Source organism: Sorex araneus, chromosome 5, assembly GCF_027595985.1.
Source record: "Sorex araneus isolate mSorAra2 chromosome 5, mSorAra2.pri, whole genome shotgun sequence".
Classification (NCBI taxonomy): Eukaryota; Metazoa; Chordata; class Mammalia; order Eulipotyphla; family Soricidae; genus Sorex; species Sorex araneus.
In genome coordinates, this window is record NC_073306.1 from 128,777,335 (window position 1) to 128,793,906 (window position 16,572).

The window sequence follows — 16,572 nt, forward strand, 5'->3', positions numbered from 1 at the left end:
ACCACAACAGCTTATTAGAGAGAGAGAACAGAAAGGAATGCCCTGCCACAGTGGCAGGGTGGGGTGCGGGGAGATGGGATTGGGGAGAGTGGGAGGGATGCTGGGTTTACTGGTGGTGGAGAATGGGCACTGGTGAAGGGATGGGTTCCCGAACTTTGTATGAGGGAAGCATAAGCACAAAATTGTATAAATCTGTAACTGTACCCTCACGGTGATTCACTAATTAAAAATAAATAAATTTAAAAATCCCTCAATTACATGATATAGGTATGAATAGAATTGGCTTCCCTGTGCAGATGGAAATAGAAAATTGGACAGTCAGAGCCTTTTTTTTCTGATACACCACATTAGCTATTTAATGAAAATTATTATGTAGCACTGTAGCATTGTAGCACTGTAGTGTATTTGCTCGAGTGAGCACCAGTAACGTCTCCATTGTGAGATTTATTGTTATTGTTTTTGGCAAATTGAATACGTCACGGTTAGCATGCCAGCCTCTGCTGTGTGGACGGAATTCTCTCAGTAGCTTGCCGGGGTCTCCAAAAGGGATGGAGGAATCATCCCCGGGTTGGCCACGTGCAAGGCAAATGCCCTAGCAGCTGCGCTATTGCCCCAGTCCGTATATTTCATCATTGTCTGAATGATTCTAAAGATTTTCACCTTTCACTCTTTTCCTTAAAGTTTTTCTTCTCTGTGGACTCAGCTGCCATGCAGAGTAAGCGTGGATGACCGAACACTTTCAAGTTTCCTCAGTGTATTATTTGTATGTTGGTGTGTATTTGAGAAAGAAGGTCTGAGGCTTTCAATATACGTGCAGTATTTGTAAAGGTTGTTGGCACAGAGAGGAGTGAATATAGGCACCCTGCAGGGAGAATGAATTTGGATAGAGGAGATTTCACTTATTCCCTGCAAAATCTTTTAATTATCATAGAGTATCTCTCTGGGGAGGATATATTCACACCTAAAGATTGCTTTACATGCACGCTTTCTCACAGTCTATTTTCGTTCTAAAGTTGTTGTCATTGCCCTCACAGCCTCCATAGATAAATTTTGAACAACGATTGCTAGTTGAGTTGTAAAACCATTTCAGGAATGAAGCTTTGCAATGTCCCGTTTCACGAGGAAGTGAACACTTTTCTGGCTTCCGTTTAGGTTCTGAACCTATAAAGAGACAGGGCAGAAGAGAGAGGAGAATGATTACCTTTCTTTAGGACCCATATGCCAGGGCCCGTGAGAACATCCATGAGTCTTTCCATAGTAGCAGAGCTCATCTCTCCACTCCTAGCCCATGTGTCCCTCCCAACCATGGTTCATATGCCAACTCTCAGTCCAGAAGAGGTGTAGAGTGGGGCATGGGGCGATGGTCGTCAGACACCTGAGTCATGGCAGCCCCAGGTTGGACTCTTCCAGGTGGTACTGCAGGGCTGGAATCCTGCTGCTTCTAATTCTCTCAGAACAGACCCTCTGGCCATCCATGTCATTAAAACTAAAGACCACCCAGTTTCCTTTTATCAGCAATGAGGAAAGCGATCCCTCCTTTATCAACTGGTGTGTGCACCTGTTCACCTACTGCGTGTGTTTTCAGTGGGAAGGACACTAAGTTTTGTATATTTGAAGAATCCATTTCCCTGTCTCTATTCTTCAATAATATTCTTCTTTCTTTTTACTACCTTTCTTGATTCTGATTCTATTTTTGGTCCGTTTTGTTCTTTTATATTCAGGAAGGTTTCCTCTAGTGTCCTTCTCTAATATATTGTCGCAGGCTTGCTGGTTGATAGATTTATGTTCTGTTGACTTACACTTTCTTTACTGAGAATAAAACACCAGGCTACAGAATTGATTCTGTCATCAGTGTATAACACGCCTTTACATTTAATATACCTTCATTATAGTTTCATTTCAAGAAAAGATATTGAAAGTGAGGAATCTAATATTTTTTGGTGGGGAAGTCATACAGTGCTCAGGGATTATTCCTGGTTCGACACTCAAGAATTTCTCTTGATGGGCTCAGGGGACCATACAGGTGCCAGATATGGAACTCTGATGATGCATGTCAGGCAAATGCCCTACCCACTGTACTATCACTCCAATTCCCAGTTAGAAAACTACTGTGAGTTAGGTTACACTGAGTGATTCACACGTGGTGGTAAACAAACTTAAGTAAAGCATTGATCTGATTTTACAGTATCAAAAATTGTAGGGTTAAGTACATATAGGCTTAAGGGATACTCCCAGGGCATGGAGCATGTGAAAAGGGATGTGAGATTTGTAAATGGATGTACATGGAGCAAATCATGCTGAGTGAAATTAGAAGGAGAGAGACAGACATAGAATGAGTGCACTTTTTTGTGAGATATAAAAAACATAATGAGACTAATAACTAAGGAGAGTAGAAACAGGAGCCAAGATGATTGTTCCATGAATGGAGGCCTGCTCCAAGTGCTGAGGGAGAAACATTCAGGTTAGAGAAGGGACCACTATTACAAGGATAGTTGAAAATAATCACTCTGGATTATTAACTGTGTGCTGAAAGGAGGAAAAGGGATAAACATGGTAACCTCTCAGTATCTGTATTGCATAACCGAAGAGCAAAGTGAGAAAAGGAAGTAGAATGAGTTGGAGGGGAGTGAAAGGGAGAGCGAGGGAGAGAGAGGGAGGAAGAGAGAAAGTACCTGCCAAGGAGACAGGCTGTGGGGGTCGGGGTTACAACAGGGAAAGTTGGGACATTGCTGATGAGAAACATGCAGTATAGAGGGATGGGTATTGGAACATGTATTGCTGAAATCTGGCTCTGAACAGTGTTGTACCTGTGTATCTCTGGTGACTCAATGAAAAAAATGGATGCAAGAACTTGAACTAAAGTGTCTGACTCCTCCTGTGTGCATGTTCTATTGATCGCTTTTTTGTCTCTCAGCGAGGTTTTGAAAAGTTGAGTGGTCCTTCCAAAACTGTGAAGGCTTATTGAAGCAGATGTGAGAGATACACTCAGAGTTTCTGACCCAGAAAGACTGAAATCAGTAAAGGTTCTCACAAGCTGCTGCAGTTGCTACTGCTAGGTCAAAATCGAATCCTGGAGAATTACTTGCTTATTGGGTTATTGGAAGATTTAGCATCTCATTTTATATAAGAGTTTATAGCCTATAGTTTTATAAGTATGTGTACCTGCAGTGAGCTAGGCTACTCGTCTGAATGCCAAACGTGATGGTCTCTGCAGGGAAGATGTAACAAAGCTGGGCTGGAGAGAGAGAACTGTGGAGGGTGCTTGTCTTGCACGCAGACTACCTGGGTCCTATCTCTGGCATCCTATATGGTCCCTTGAGCACCGCTAGGTAGTGCAGTGCCATGAGCAAGCCCTGAGTATCAGCGCATGTGGCCACAACAACATTGCGAAAGATTAGAGAAAGTTCTGGTTTCTCGTCATTCTTCTATCTTTTTAAATTATACAGAAAGTTTATGTTTTGTAATAGCTTATTTCAAAATGTGTTTTCAAGGGAGTCTTCTGATTATTCACAAATCTTGGAAAGTCCTGCTGTTCTCATCTCATTGGGTTGTTCAAGATGTATATTTCACTTCCCCATTTCTTTGTGCAGTTTATTCCTTCCTTCCTTCCTTCCTTCCTTCCTTCCTTCCTTCCTTCCTTCCTTCCTTCCTTCCTTCCTTCCTTCCTTCCTTATTTTTTTCATGGAATCACCATGAGATGCACAGTACAAACTTGTTTTTAAACACTCGTCCTTTTTCCAGTGTCTTTCCTACCTCTTCTGTCTTCTGTTACCCTTCTGTTTCCTAAACAGTCCCATACCCTTGCCAGTGTCTATTGTAGACACTTTTCTACTATCTCCCTTTCTTTTTCTCTCTTTCTCTCTCCACGTTCGCATTATCACTTGCAATATAGATACTAAAAGTTTATCATGCATATCCCTTTACCTACTGTTGGTATACAACATCCCATAATCTCAGGCCTAGCTAGGCCTGGATGTAAAGGGCTTATGTTTTAGTTTCTGTAACTTTAAATGGAGGTTACTCTTTCGGTTGGTTGATTTGCATATTGGCCCATGTGGCTGAATATGATTGGTTTGTATGTTAATTTAATAAATAAAAGGAGGTTGAACAGGCTGCTCTTGGACAGGCCATAACACAAAACCTCCGGAGGCAGTCCTGTGATCCTCCTCCTAATATGTATATTTCTTCTGCGAATAAAGTGCCTCTGACTCTCCGGTAAAATTGCAACATTGTTGCAACAACCTATCTTCAGCATTCATTCTCTTATTTTTTTTTTTTTTTTGCTTTTTGGGTCATACTCTGCAATGCACAGAGGTTACTCCTGGCTTTGCACTTCAGGAATTGCTCTTGGAGGTCTTCGAGTGATCTTATAGGATACTGGGAATCAAACCCATGTTGGCTACGTACTAGACAAACGCCCTTCCCGCTGTACTAACACTCCAGCCCCACTCATTTCATTTAAAAATTTTATTAAAAATAAGTTTTATTGGATCACCATGAGATATAGTGATAAACTTGCAAGATTACATTTCAGTCACGCAATGCTCGAGCACCCATCCCTCCACCAGTGCTCATTTTCCACCACCATTGTTCCCAGTGTCTTTCTTGCCACCCCCACTGTATCCTACTCCCTGCCTCTGTGGCAGGTACAATTCTTCTTTCCCTCTCTCCAACTTTGGGTATTAGGATTTCCATTAAAAATACTAAGAGGCATTAATGTTAGGTCCTTGGTCTATTTTCAGTACATATCAGTACTTAAATCTTTTCCGAAGCGATCATTTCCAACAAATATTGTCACAGTGGTTCAATGGGCAGTTTTTAAATTGAGGAAAGTGCTCCTGGAAGAGGCCTTACCTTACAAGTAGGTGTGACTTGGCTAAACTAAGCCTGCCACTGTTCCATTACAGCTCTTCTGTTCTCCTTTCCCTCTTATGTCCTTATTCCCGTTCAGGATTAGAGTTTACTTCTCCTCTTCAAAGTCTCACTTTCTCTTCCCCTTTCAGAGCACTTTACCATCCAGTATTTTCTATCTATCTTCCAGGTACATTGATCTGACAAACCTGGGTCTGTCATTTTGTTTTCATTTGGGTTTTATTGGGAGGCAGAGCAGGGAGTCACACGTGTGGTCCTCAATAATTACTCCTGACTCTGAGATCAGGGATAACTCTGGCCAACTCATGGGTCCTATGGGGTTCCAGGGATCACACACTGCTCAACTGCATGCAAGGAAAATGCCCTACACGCTGTGCCTTTGTTATGGTCCTGGACCTTGCATATTGCTCATTGACAGAAGCTCATCTGTATATTTATTTCCTGGCATTTATTTGAGTCGAACTTGTATTTGATGAATAGAATTGAATCACTTCCTATGAAATGAGAAATGGACTTTCTTTGTGCTTCTGTTTCCCCTCATATTCCCTATTCCCTTTGAGCTCCCAGGTTCCATACTCACCAAATGATGCTTCTGCTTCGAGTCCTAGGAGAGTGACCAGAAGAAAAAGGTGGAGAAGGATCTTAAACTTCATGGTGGTGATCTGTGAATGACGCATTATCAAGTTGGTGTTTTATGGAGAATGTAAACCAAGTAGGAGGGGCCTCTCTGAATATCCAATTCATCTGCTATACCTCTTATCATTTGGGAGAGCTGTTATCCCAGCTAAGCAGAGCGTTCTACCAAATATCAATTTTCAACTTTTCTCCAGGAAATAGGTAATATGATTTTATCCAAGTTTCCTTCCTATTCTTTAGATTAGGAGCTGTATGATTATAATAAAACAAGAGTACTCAATTCTTTGGTGAGTCTCTCTCTCTCTCTCTCTCTCTCTATGGCTCCAGAGTTTCATTCTATGTTATTTTCTTTGAATCTACACATGATTCCACAAGGTCTTGAATGCCCAGTTTGTATATGAGAAAAATTCAAACTAAAAATACTATTGTCACACGGAGGACAAAGTTTGGATCCAGGACTTCAGAACAGAAATCATTTCTAATATCTGGGAACCTTTAGTGTTTAGAAGGATGGGGACAGAGAAAGAAGAAAATAAAGAGGGCAGAAGAGAACTAGAAGTAATGGGTCAATAGGCTTCAGGGCTTTTGTTATGCCAGCGATAGGAGTGTGAGGTCTAGTCATATATCCAAAACACAGACTTGACAGAACTGAGAACATGGAATCTAAGTGTCAGTCTTGGAAACTTTGTCATGTGCCTGTGTCATGTAGGGTGGTGCGAGCAGGATATTTGGGAACACTGGTTGAGGGGTATTGACACCGGTGGAGGGATTGGTATTGAAGTATTTTATGCCTAAATTAAACTACCTGTAACTTTGTAGATCATGCAATTTTTAATCACTTATCTCACTTGTCATCCCATTATTCATCGATTTCCTCGAGCTAGCGACAGTAATGTCTGCATTCATCCCTGTAACGTTCTAGTTTAGCCCAATGGTGTCTGCTCACTCTAGGATCATGAATAACCTCAAACCATTATTAAGTGTTTGGTGAAGAAGTCTGGCCATCTTGTAGGTGGGCGGCCATGCGGTCTTTTGACGTTCGGTGGAATCCTGTCTGTAACAGCTCTACTCTAGTGGTCATTTGTGAATTGCATTACGTGTCTGGCCCATTTGCTTTTTCCCCCCTTGGCAAACAAGACAGCATCCATGATTCTTGATCATCAACGGAGGTTGGACCTCCTGATTCCTTCTCTCACTTGAGTGAAATGTGATACTCCTAGCATGGCTCTTTCCATTGCTTGTTGGGATACACGAATAACGTTCTCATCCTGTTTGCGTACGGCCCAGGACTGTGAAGCCGATGTTAGTGCAGGAAAAACGGTGGAGTCGAAAAGCTGTGCCCAGAGCTGGGGTTCTTCATCCTCTTAACCACTTCTTCCATGCACTTGAAGGTGTTCCACGCATTCTCTTCTTCCTGCACAGTTCAGGTGCCAGGTCATTCGTCATGTTGAGTTCTCGACCTAGATACACGTAACTATTGTATTCGGAGATGTTCATTCCTTTGCAGGTTAATGAGACATAAGGAACTAGTTTGTTTCTCATGAACATTGTCTTCCTGAGATTCAACTATAGTTTGACCTTCCCACACTCATGGTCGAAGTCGCAAGCATTTGTACTATTTGGCTGATATTTGGTGTTAGGAGAATGTTGTCATCATCAAAGTGGAGGCGGTGTTGTTGCTGACTGTCTATCTTCACTCCCAACACTCCCAATCCTTCCCATTCCAGTCATCGCATGATGTTTTGCAGGGTGGCACTGAAGAGTTTCGGTGAAATGGTATCACCCTGCTTAACCCCTCTCTTTACATAAATGAACACTTCTTTGTAGAGTGGTGAGATTCTGGTGGTGAATCCCTAATACAGCTCGCCGAGGATCTTGATGGATTGAGTTTGAATATGCTGTTTAGCTAGGGCTTCGATGACCGCTTCGTTCTCAACAGAATCAAAGGCCCTTTTTATTTTTTATTTTTCTTTAGAGTTTTTAAATTTATTTACTTATTTATTTAATTTATTTTTTGAGGGTACAGTTGCAGATTTATATATTTTTGTGCTCATGTTTCCCTCATGCGAAGTTCGAGAACCCATCCCTTCACCAGTGCCCATTCTCCACTACAAATAAACCCAGCATCCCTCCCACCATCCCCAATCCCATCTCCCCCCACCCCACCTTGCCACTGTGGCAGGGTATTCCCTTTTGTTCTCTCTCTCTAAATAGGTGTTGTGGTTTGCAATAAATATATTGATTGGCTATCATGTTCAGGCTCAAGTCTACATTCAGCACCCATCACCCTTCCCCCGCATGGCCTCCAACCACATTTTACTTGGTGTTCCCTTCTCTATCTGAGTTGCCCTCTCCCCAGAATGTGAGGCCAGCTTCCAAGCCATGGATTCAACCTCCTGGTACTAATTTCTATTATTCTTGAGTGTTAGTCTCCTACGCTGTTATTCTATATTCCACAGATGAGTGCAATCTTCCTATGTCTGTCTCTCTCTTTCTGACTCATTTCACTTATCATGATACTTTCTATGCTTATCCACTTATATGTAAAGTTCATAACCTCATATTTTCTAACAGCTGCATAGTATTCCATTGTATAGATGTACCAAATTTTCTTCAATCTGTTCTAGGGCACTCGAGTTTTGTCCAGATTCTGGTTATTGTAAACAGTGCTGCGATGAATATATAAGTGCAGATGTCATTTTAACTATACTTTTTGCTTCTCTGAGATATATTCCTAGCAGTGGTATTGCTGGGTCAAGTGGGAGCTCGATTTCTAATTTTTTGAGAATTGTCCATATTGTTTTCCAAAAGGACTGAACCAGTCGGCATTCCCACCAGCAGTGTAGAAGGGTCTCTTTCTCCCCACATCGTCTCCAACATTGGTTGATTTTGTTCTTTTGGATGTGTACTAGTTTCTGTGTAGTGAGGTGGTATCTCATAGTTGTTTTGATCTGTATCTCCCTGATGATTAGTGATGTAGAGCACTTTTTCATGTGCTCAAAGGCCTTCTTTAAATCAATGAACATTAGACAGAGCGGCATGTTGAACTCTCATATAACATCAATGAGCTTGATCACCATGTGGATACGGTCAATTGTGCTGAATCTTTTTGAAACCCGGCTTGCTCTCATGGGTGTCCGTTATCTAGTGTTCTGCCTATTCTATTGAGGATGACACGAGTGAATAACTTGTAATTGATGGACAACAGGCAGATTGGGCAACAGTTGTCAACGTTGTGGATGTCTCTCTTGTTGTACAACAGGATGGTCTTGCTGCTTTTTCAATGGGATGGAACTTTGCATTCAGACAGGTATCCTGTGAGGAGCCTTTTTTAATAAAAATTGTAAAAGATTAAAAAATAGCTTTGAGAATGAAATATTTTCAACAGAACCAGGAAATTAATAGTGCATGGAGTTCAGGTTGATATTGTTTCTGGAGATTGTGTCCCAGTAAATTTTTTCATTTGAGTGGCTGAGATTAGGATGTGGTATATCTTGTACTCTCTTTGTTCCCAGAACACTAATCTTCCCTACATTTCATCGCGTTGTGCAGAGGGCATTCATCATCTCTTATGATCTTACCAACAGCTCTATGCCTCAGGGTTTTTTTTTTGGTTTTGCATCTAGAGAAGGAATGCAAGATTCAAGAAGTTTTGTCACAATTATTATGCGATAGCATTACCATGTCATTCTGTCAGGTCTCTGTCAGTGAGGCCTTTTCTGCCACGACTTTCCATATCCTGGGTCTACACTGGTGCTCTATGGATTCAATCATTGTCCACTTAGCGGTTTTATTCCCTCCGGATGGGAATCTGGTTGGGAGTAGATGAAGCAGGACTTAAAAATTCTTTTGGAGTCACTGTGATTTTGTAAACTATTTGTATTAGAGTTTCAGGCATACTATCTTCCAATTCCAACCCCACCACCAGTGTCAGCTTCCCTCTACCAGTGTCCCCAGGTTCCTTCCTTCTCCCCTCAGTCTGCCTCCTTGAACAGGCATATTGTTTAGTTTTGTTTTAAACACTGTATTTTATAACACTGTTAAATGTAATTTTTTGTATATATCATAGTGCCACTCACTTCTCCAGAGTGCCAAGTTCCTTTCACAATCATCACATTGTTCCTCCATGCCCTCAACTTGAATCACGAATCCTACTGAAGCTCCTTTCAAAATTTCTATTTCTTTAGGTCATCTGTTATTCCCTTGCATTGTTTCTTTATATCTCACATATGAGCAAGATCATTCTGTGACTGACCCTCTCTTTCTGACTAACTTCACCCAAGATAATACTATCCAGATTCCTCCATGTTGGTAAATTGTTTGATTCTATATATTTTTTATCTTTTCTTAAAGCTGAGTCATATTCCACTGTGCGTGTTTACCATAGTTTCTTTTTTTAAAATTTTTTCCTTTATTTATTTTTAATTAGTGAATCACTGTCAGGGTACAGTTACAGACTTACTCATTTTGTGCTCTTGTTTCCCTCACACAAAATTTGAGAATTCATCCCTTCACCTGTCCCCATTCTCCACCACCAGTAAACCCAGCATCCCTCCTACCCTCCCCAAGCCCAACTCCACACACCCCGCCCCGCCACTGTGGCAGGGTATTCCCTTTTGTTTTCTCTCTCTAAATAGGTGTTGTGGTTCCGAATAAAGTTGTTGAGTGGCCACTGTGTTCAGTGTCTAGCCCACATTCAGCCCGCATCACCCTTCGCCCGCATGGCCTCCGACCGCATTATACTTGGTGATTCCTTCTCTGAGTTGCCCTCTCCCCAGAATGTGAGACCAGCCTCCAAACATGGAATCAGCCTCCTGGTACTTATTTCTACTATTCTTGGGTGTCAGTCTCCTTGTGTGTTATTCTATATTCCACAGATGAGTATAATCTTCCTATGTCTGTCTCTCTCTTTCTGACTCATTTCACTTAGCATGATACTTTCCATGCCGATCCACTTATATGCAAAATTCATGACCTCCTTTTTTCTAACAGGTACGTAGTATTCCATTGTATAGATGTACCAAATATTCTTCAACTAGTCATCTGTTCTAGGGCACTCGGGTTTTTTCTTCCAGATTCTGGCTATTGTAAACAGTGCTGCGATGAACATATAAGTGCAGATGTCATTTTAACTATACTTTTTGCTTCTCCGGGATATATTCCTAGGAGTGGTATTGCTGGGTCAAGTTGGAGCTCGATTTCTAATTTTTTGAGAATTGTCCATATTGTTTTCCAAAAGCTTGAACCAGTCGGCATTCCCACCAGCAGTGTAGAAGGGTCACTTTCTCCCCACATCCTCTCCAACAGTGGTTGCTTTTGTTCTTTTGGATGTGGGCCAGTCTGTGTGGTGAGACATAGTATCTCATTGCTGTTTTGATCTGCATCTCCCTGAAGATTAGTGATGAGTAGCATTTTTTTCATGTGTCTTTTAGCCATTCGCATTTCTTTCTTGAGAAAATTTCTATTCATTTCATCGCCCCATTTGCTGATGGGGTTGGATGTTTTCTTCTTGTGGAGTTCAACCAGTGCCTTGTAAATCCTTGATATCAACCCCTTATCACATGGTATTGGGTGAATTTTCCTTCCTATTCTGTAAACTGTCTTTGTATTCTGGTTGCTATATCTTTTGTAGAACAGAAGCTTCTCAGTTTAAGGTAGTGTCATTTATTTATCTCTGTTTCCACTTTCCTGGTCAGAGGTGAGTTCTCTTTGAAGATACCTGTAGCTTCAATGTCATGGAGGGTTTTGCCGACCTTGTGCCAATCCATATGGATTCTGGTCAAATGTTGAGTTCCTTAATTCATTTTGATCTGACATTTGTTCATGGTGTTAGGTATAAGTCTGAGCCCATTTTTACTGCACTCATTTGTGGAGTATAAAATAATATCACATTTTGCTGACACCCAAGACATTGGATACAAGGGCCAGGGGGATTGCACCATAGCTGGAAGTGTGCTTCATGAGCGAAGCGGAGAAGGCAGATGGAATAGAAAAGGGATCACTAAGAAAATGATGGCTGGAGGAAACAGTTGAGATGGGAGATGCATCCTGAAAGTAGATAACGGACCTAACAGGATGCTCTCTCTCTGTTTTTTTTGCAAGCTATAATGTCCCCAAATAGAGAGAGAGTATGGGGAATATTGTCTGCCATAGAGGCAGAGGGAGGGTGGGAAAGGGAGGGTTTACCGGGCATATTTGTGGTGGGGATTGTGCACTGATGGAGGGATGTGTGTTTTTGATCATTGTGAGATTGTCAGCCAAACACGAAAGCTAGTAACTGTCTCGCGGTGATTTTGTAAAATTCAAAAAATTAAAAAAAATTTCTGAGCCCATTGTTTTGCTGCTATTGTCCAGTGTTGCCAGCACCATTTGTTAAAGAGGCTTTCCTTACTCTACTTTACATTTCTTGCTCCGTATCAAAGATCAGATGATCATATATTCCAGGGTGTATGTAAGGATATTCTACCCTGTTCCATTGGTCTACTGCTCTGCCTTTGTTACAGTACCATGCAGTTTTAATTATTACCACATAGTCGTAGAGTTTGAGGTCGGGGAAGGTGATGCCTCCCATGTTCTTTTTCCCCAAAATTGCTTTAGCTATTCATGGGGTTTTTTGTTCCATATGAATTTTAGGTGTGTGTGGTCCACTTCCTTGAAGAATGTCATGGGTATCTTTCTAGGGATCGCAATGAATTTGTATAATGCTTTGGGAAGTAATGCCATTTTGACAATGTCAGTTCTCCCAATCCATGAACAGGGGATGTGCTTCCATTTCCTCGCATTCTCTTTTATATCGTGAAGGAACGTTTTGTAATTTTCTCTGTACAGGTCCATCGCTTCTTTAGTTAAGTTTATCCTGAGGTACTTGATTTTCTGAGGCATGATTGTTAACGGGGGTATTTCTTTTCATATCACTTTCTTCTCTCTCATTATTTGCATATAGGAAAGCCACGGAGTTTTGGGTATTGATTTTATTGCCTGCGACTTTACTATATGAGTCTATTGTTTTGAGGAGTTTCTTGGTAGAGGTTTTGAGGTTCTATAAATATCATATATCATCTGCGAATAGTGAGAGCTTGATTTCTTCCTTTCCTATCTGGATTCCCTTACTGTCTTTTTTTTGCCTAATCGCTATTTCAAGTACTTCCAGTACTATATTGAACAGAAGTTGTGAGAGTGGGCATCCTTGCCTTGTCCCTGATGTTAGAGGGATGGCCTTTAGGTTTTCCTCATTGAGGATAATATTTGCTATAGGCTTGTGTAGATGGCTTTGACTATTTTGAGGAAGTTCCCTTCTGTGCCCATTTTGGTGAGATTTTTCATCATGAACAGGTGCTGCATCTTGTCAAATGCTTTCTCTGCATCCATTGATATCATCATATGTTTTTTATCTTTTCTTTTGTTGATATGGTGGATTATGTTGAATGACTTCTGAATGTTGAACCACCCTTGCATCCCTGTATGAATCCCACTTGTTTGTGGTGTATGATCTTTTTGATGAGTTGTCTGATTTGGGCTCCTTTTGTTGATCCTTTTCTAAGATCTTGAGCTTTGAGGTCAGGTTATTTATGTCGGCCCTTTCTTCCTTCTTGAGATATGCTTGCAAAGCTATAAATTTTCTCCTTAACACAGCTTTAGCTGTGTCTCAGAGGTTCTGGTACCTCGAGTCTTCATTCTGATTTGTTTAGATACCTTTTGATTTCTTCCTCGATTTCCTTCTCGACTCACTCGTTGTTCAACATTGAGTTATTTAGTTTCCAGGTGTATGGTTTGGTCCTAGGCGTCTGAGCATGAGTAACTTCTATCTTCACTGCATCATGATCTGAGAAGATAGTTAATACAATTTCTATCTTCCTGATTCTATGCAGGTATGCTTTGTGGCCCAGCGCATGATCTATTTAGGAAAATGTTCCATGTGCATTGTAAAAGAAAGTGTATTCTTTTTTTTATGGGGATGCAAAGCCCTGTATAGATCTATTAGCCCTCTCTCCTTTATTTCTTCCTTCGAGGCCAGTGTTTCCTTACTGAGTTTTGATCTTGTTGATCTATCAGGAGGTGATAAGGCGGTGTTGAAGTCTCTAACTACTATTGTGTTGCTAGCAATGTCCTCTCTAAAATCTGTTAGCATTGAATTACTTAAAACACTGTTATTTGTTTTAAGTATTTCATTCTTCCCTCATTAGATGCATATACGTTTAGGAGTGTGAGTACTTCCTGCTGCATGTATTACTCGATTTTTAAGAAATGGCCTTAGCTGTCCATTCAAATATTTTTTCAACCTGAAATCTATGTTTTCGGATACAAGTATGGCCACCCTGGCTTTTTGAGGGAGTTGCTTGCTCGAAGGAATGTTTTCCATCCTTTGACTTTGAGTTTGTATTTGCTCTGACCATTCAAATGTGTTTCTTGTAGGCAGTAGAATGCGGGGTTCAGTTTCTGAATCCATTTTGCCTCTCTGTGTCTCTTGATGGGTGCACTTAGACAATTGACGTTGAGAGATTATTGTCGTGGAGTTTTGTGCCATCTTTCTATAGGAATATGTTTTGCTTGTAGGGGTTATCTTCTTACAGGAGCCTTTTAGTCCTTATTTTAAGTTTGGTTTTGAGTCTACGAACTTTCTAAACTGTTGTTTATCCAGTAAATTGTGCAAGGTTCCTTTGAGTTTGAGTGAGAGCTTAGCCGAATAAAGGATTCGTGGTGAGGTGTTCATTTCATTGTGTTTTTTTCACTATATACCCACATTGTCTTCTGTATTCGAGGGTTTCCTCTGATAAGTCTGCTATGAATGTAAGGGATGCTCCTTTGTATATGATTTCTTTTTTTGACCTTCTGCTTTCAGTATTGTGTCCCTATCCGTGGCATCCATCATTCTGACTATATGTCTTGAGTCTTTTTTTTTCTTTTTGGATCACAACCCAGCGATGCTCAGGGGTTACTCCTGGCTTTATACTCAGGAATTACTCCTGGTGGTGCTTGGGGGTCCATATGGGATACCAGGGATCGAACCCGGGTCAGCCGCGTGCAAGTCAAATGCCCTATCCGCTGTGGTATCGCTCAAGTCCCTCTTGGAGTCTTTTTAATAGGGTCTCTTTTACCTGGCACCCCTCAGCCTCCTAGGATCTGGATGTCTACATTGTCCAACTCTGGGAACTTTTCAGCAATGAATTCTTTGACTGTAGCTTTCTCATTAGGGTTGCCTCCCTGTCCTTCTGGAACTCTGATGATTCTTATGTTATTCCTCTTGGAATCATCACCTAGGACTCTGAGGTCTTTTCCAAATGTTTGTTGTAGCCTGTGGGCTTTCTGCTGCTCATCTTCAAGCTCACTAATTCTCTCTTCAGCTGTAGCCATTCTACTGTTGAGGCCACCCAGTGTTTTTTTTTCTATTTCTTCTACTGAATCTTTTATTCCTGACATTTCTGAATGTCGCTTTCCTATTTCTGCTCTAATATCTTCCCGTAATTTCTCTGCTGACTGCTCCACCATTTCTTTAAGTTCAGTGAACATTTTCAGAATTTCTTTCTGAATTCTTTATCGGGGAGATCATATTTGTGGGAGACCCCTGCTGAGGCTTCTGGACTCATTTCTTTGTCCTCTCCTTGCTGTGGGGATTTGTGCTGTTTCCTCATGCAGTCAGGGTTGTATGGAGGTGGGATGTTCCAGTTCACTAGAGCTGTTTTCTCTTTGTGAAGGTTCGATATTTTGGCGCAATTGGAGTTGGCTAGTGGCTTGTTTGCCTTTTCTGTTAGAGGTAGCTGGGGAGGTCGCCACAAAGTTAGGTAATGGGGGTTGGGATGCCTGTCAAGTGTACTAATACAGGGGAAAATAACTGCGGCCACATAAGCGGTCGCTGCCTCCCACCCTGATGACATTCCCTGAAGCGGAAGCCAGGCACACTACCACAGAGGCCATGCCCCTTCTGGCCCCAAATGATCAGACCGACACCTGGATGAAGGTCCCTGCCCGCTGGATCCTGGGTTGAGATCAGGTCCTGTGTGCAGTGTACAGGCTCGAAGTCCTGGGAAGCTTAGTAACTCTTTTGAGATTGTTTTTTATGGGTCTCTGAAGAAATACTGGTGGTAGAACTTACATGGTAGCGCTGCATTTGCTTCGTGGGGGTGACTGCCAGTATTTCTATGGATATTGGGAAGTGGGGAGAGATAAACCACTAGAACTCTGGGAAAGCATGGAGATTTTAGTTACAAAACCCGCATACCAGAATTTTCAACAAATTACATCTTGGTGAGGGCCGTGCTGAGATGGTGGAGTTAGGCCCCGGGTGTGGCGGCGATTTTGGATTGTGAAGCCACACACAAAAGAATCTCTGAAACGAGCAGCTCTCTGCAGAGATGCATCTGGACTTTCAGCCAGTCCGACTTCACCGGGGAGCCTCAGATGTGGACAGGCATCGTCCCTCTACTTGTCCCCTAAAATGGTCCCGCGGCCACCAACTTCCACAACGCATGGAGAAGTGAAGGTACACGGGTTCAGTGATGGCAATCTCAGGCCTCAAGAGATAGGGGATGGACCAGTCCCTCCCATATCCTGGCCGCCATAGGACCCCGAGGTCACGCCCACAAACCGATTCCGACTGCTACTTAATCTCCTTAATGGCCATGATCCACAGACACAAAATGAATCTCTGAACCGAGCAGCTCCCTGCAGAGATGCCTCTAGACTTTAAGCAACGACCCCCTCTTAATGTGCCTCTTCCCTCGGTTATTTTACTCTCTTTTGTCTTGTTTACTATCTTCGGGAAAGTAGTTCATTTGAAGAACTTAAAGGACTATTTGCTGGTATGTTCAAAATAGACAGTATGGGGTATTGTGGCAGCAGAAAAACCCTTGAGTCCTGCAACTAGGGAAGAAAGTATGATCTTTATATTTATGTATATATATGTATATATATATAGAAAAAAGCCAAAAACTGCCTGGAGGTGTCTTCATTTCTTAAATGAACCACATGTTGTCTTTTGGTGGAGTTTTTCTCCATGGGCTTATGCATAGTAGAGCCAGGGACTTCCGATAACCAGAACTGAGAAACATCCATTTAAGTTGATTTTTG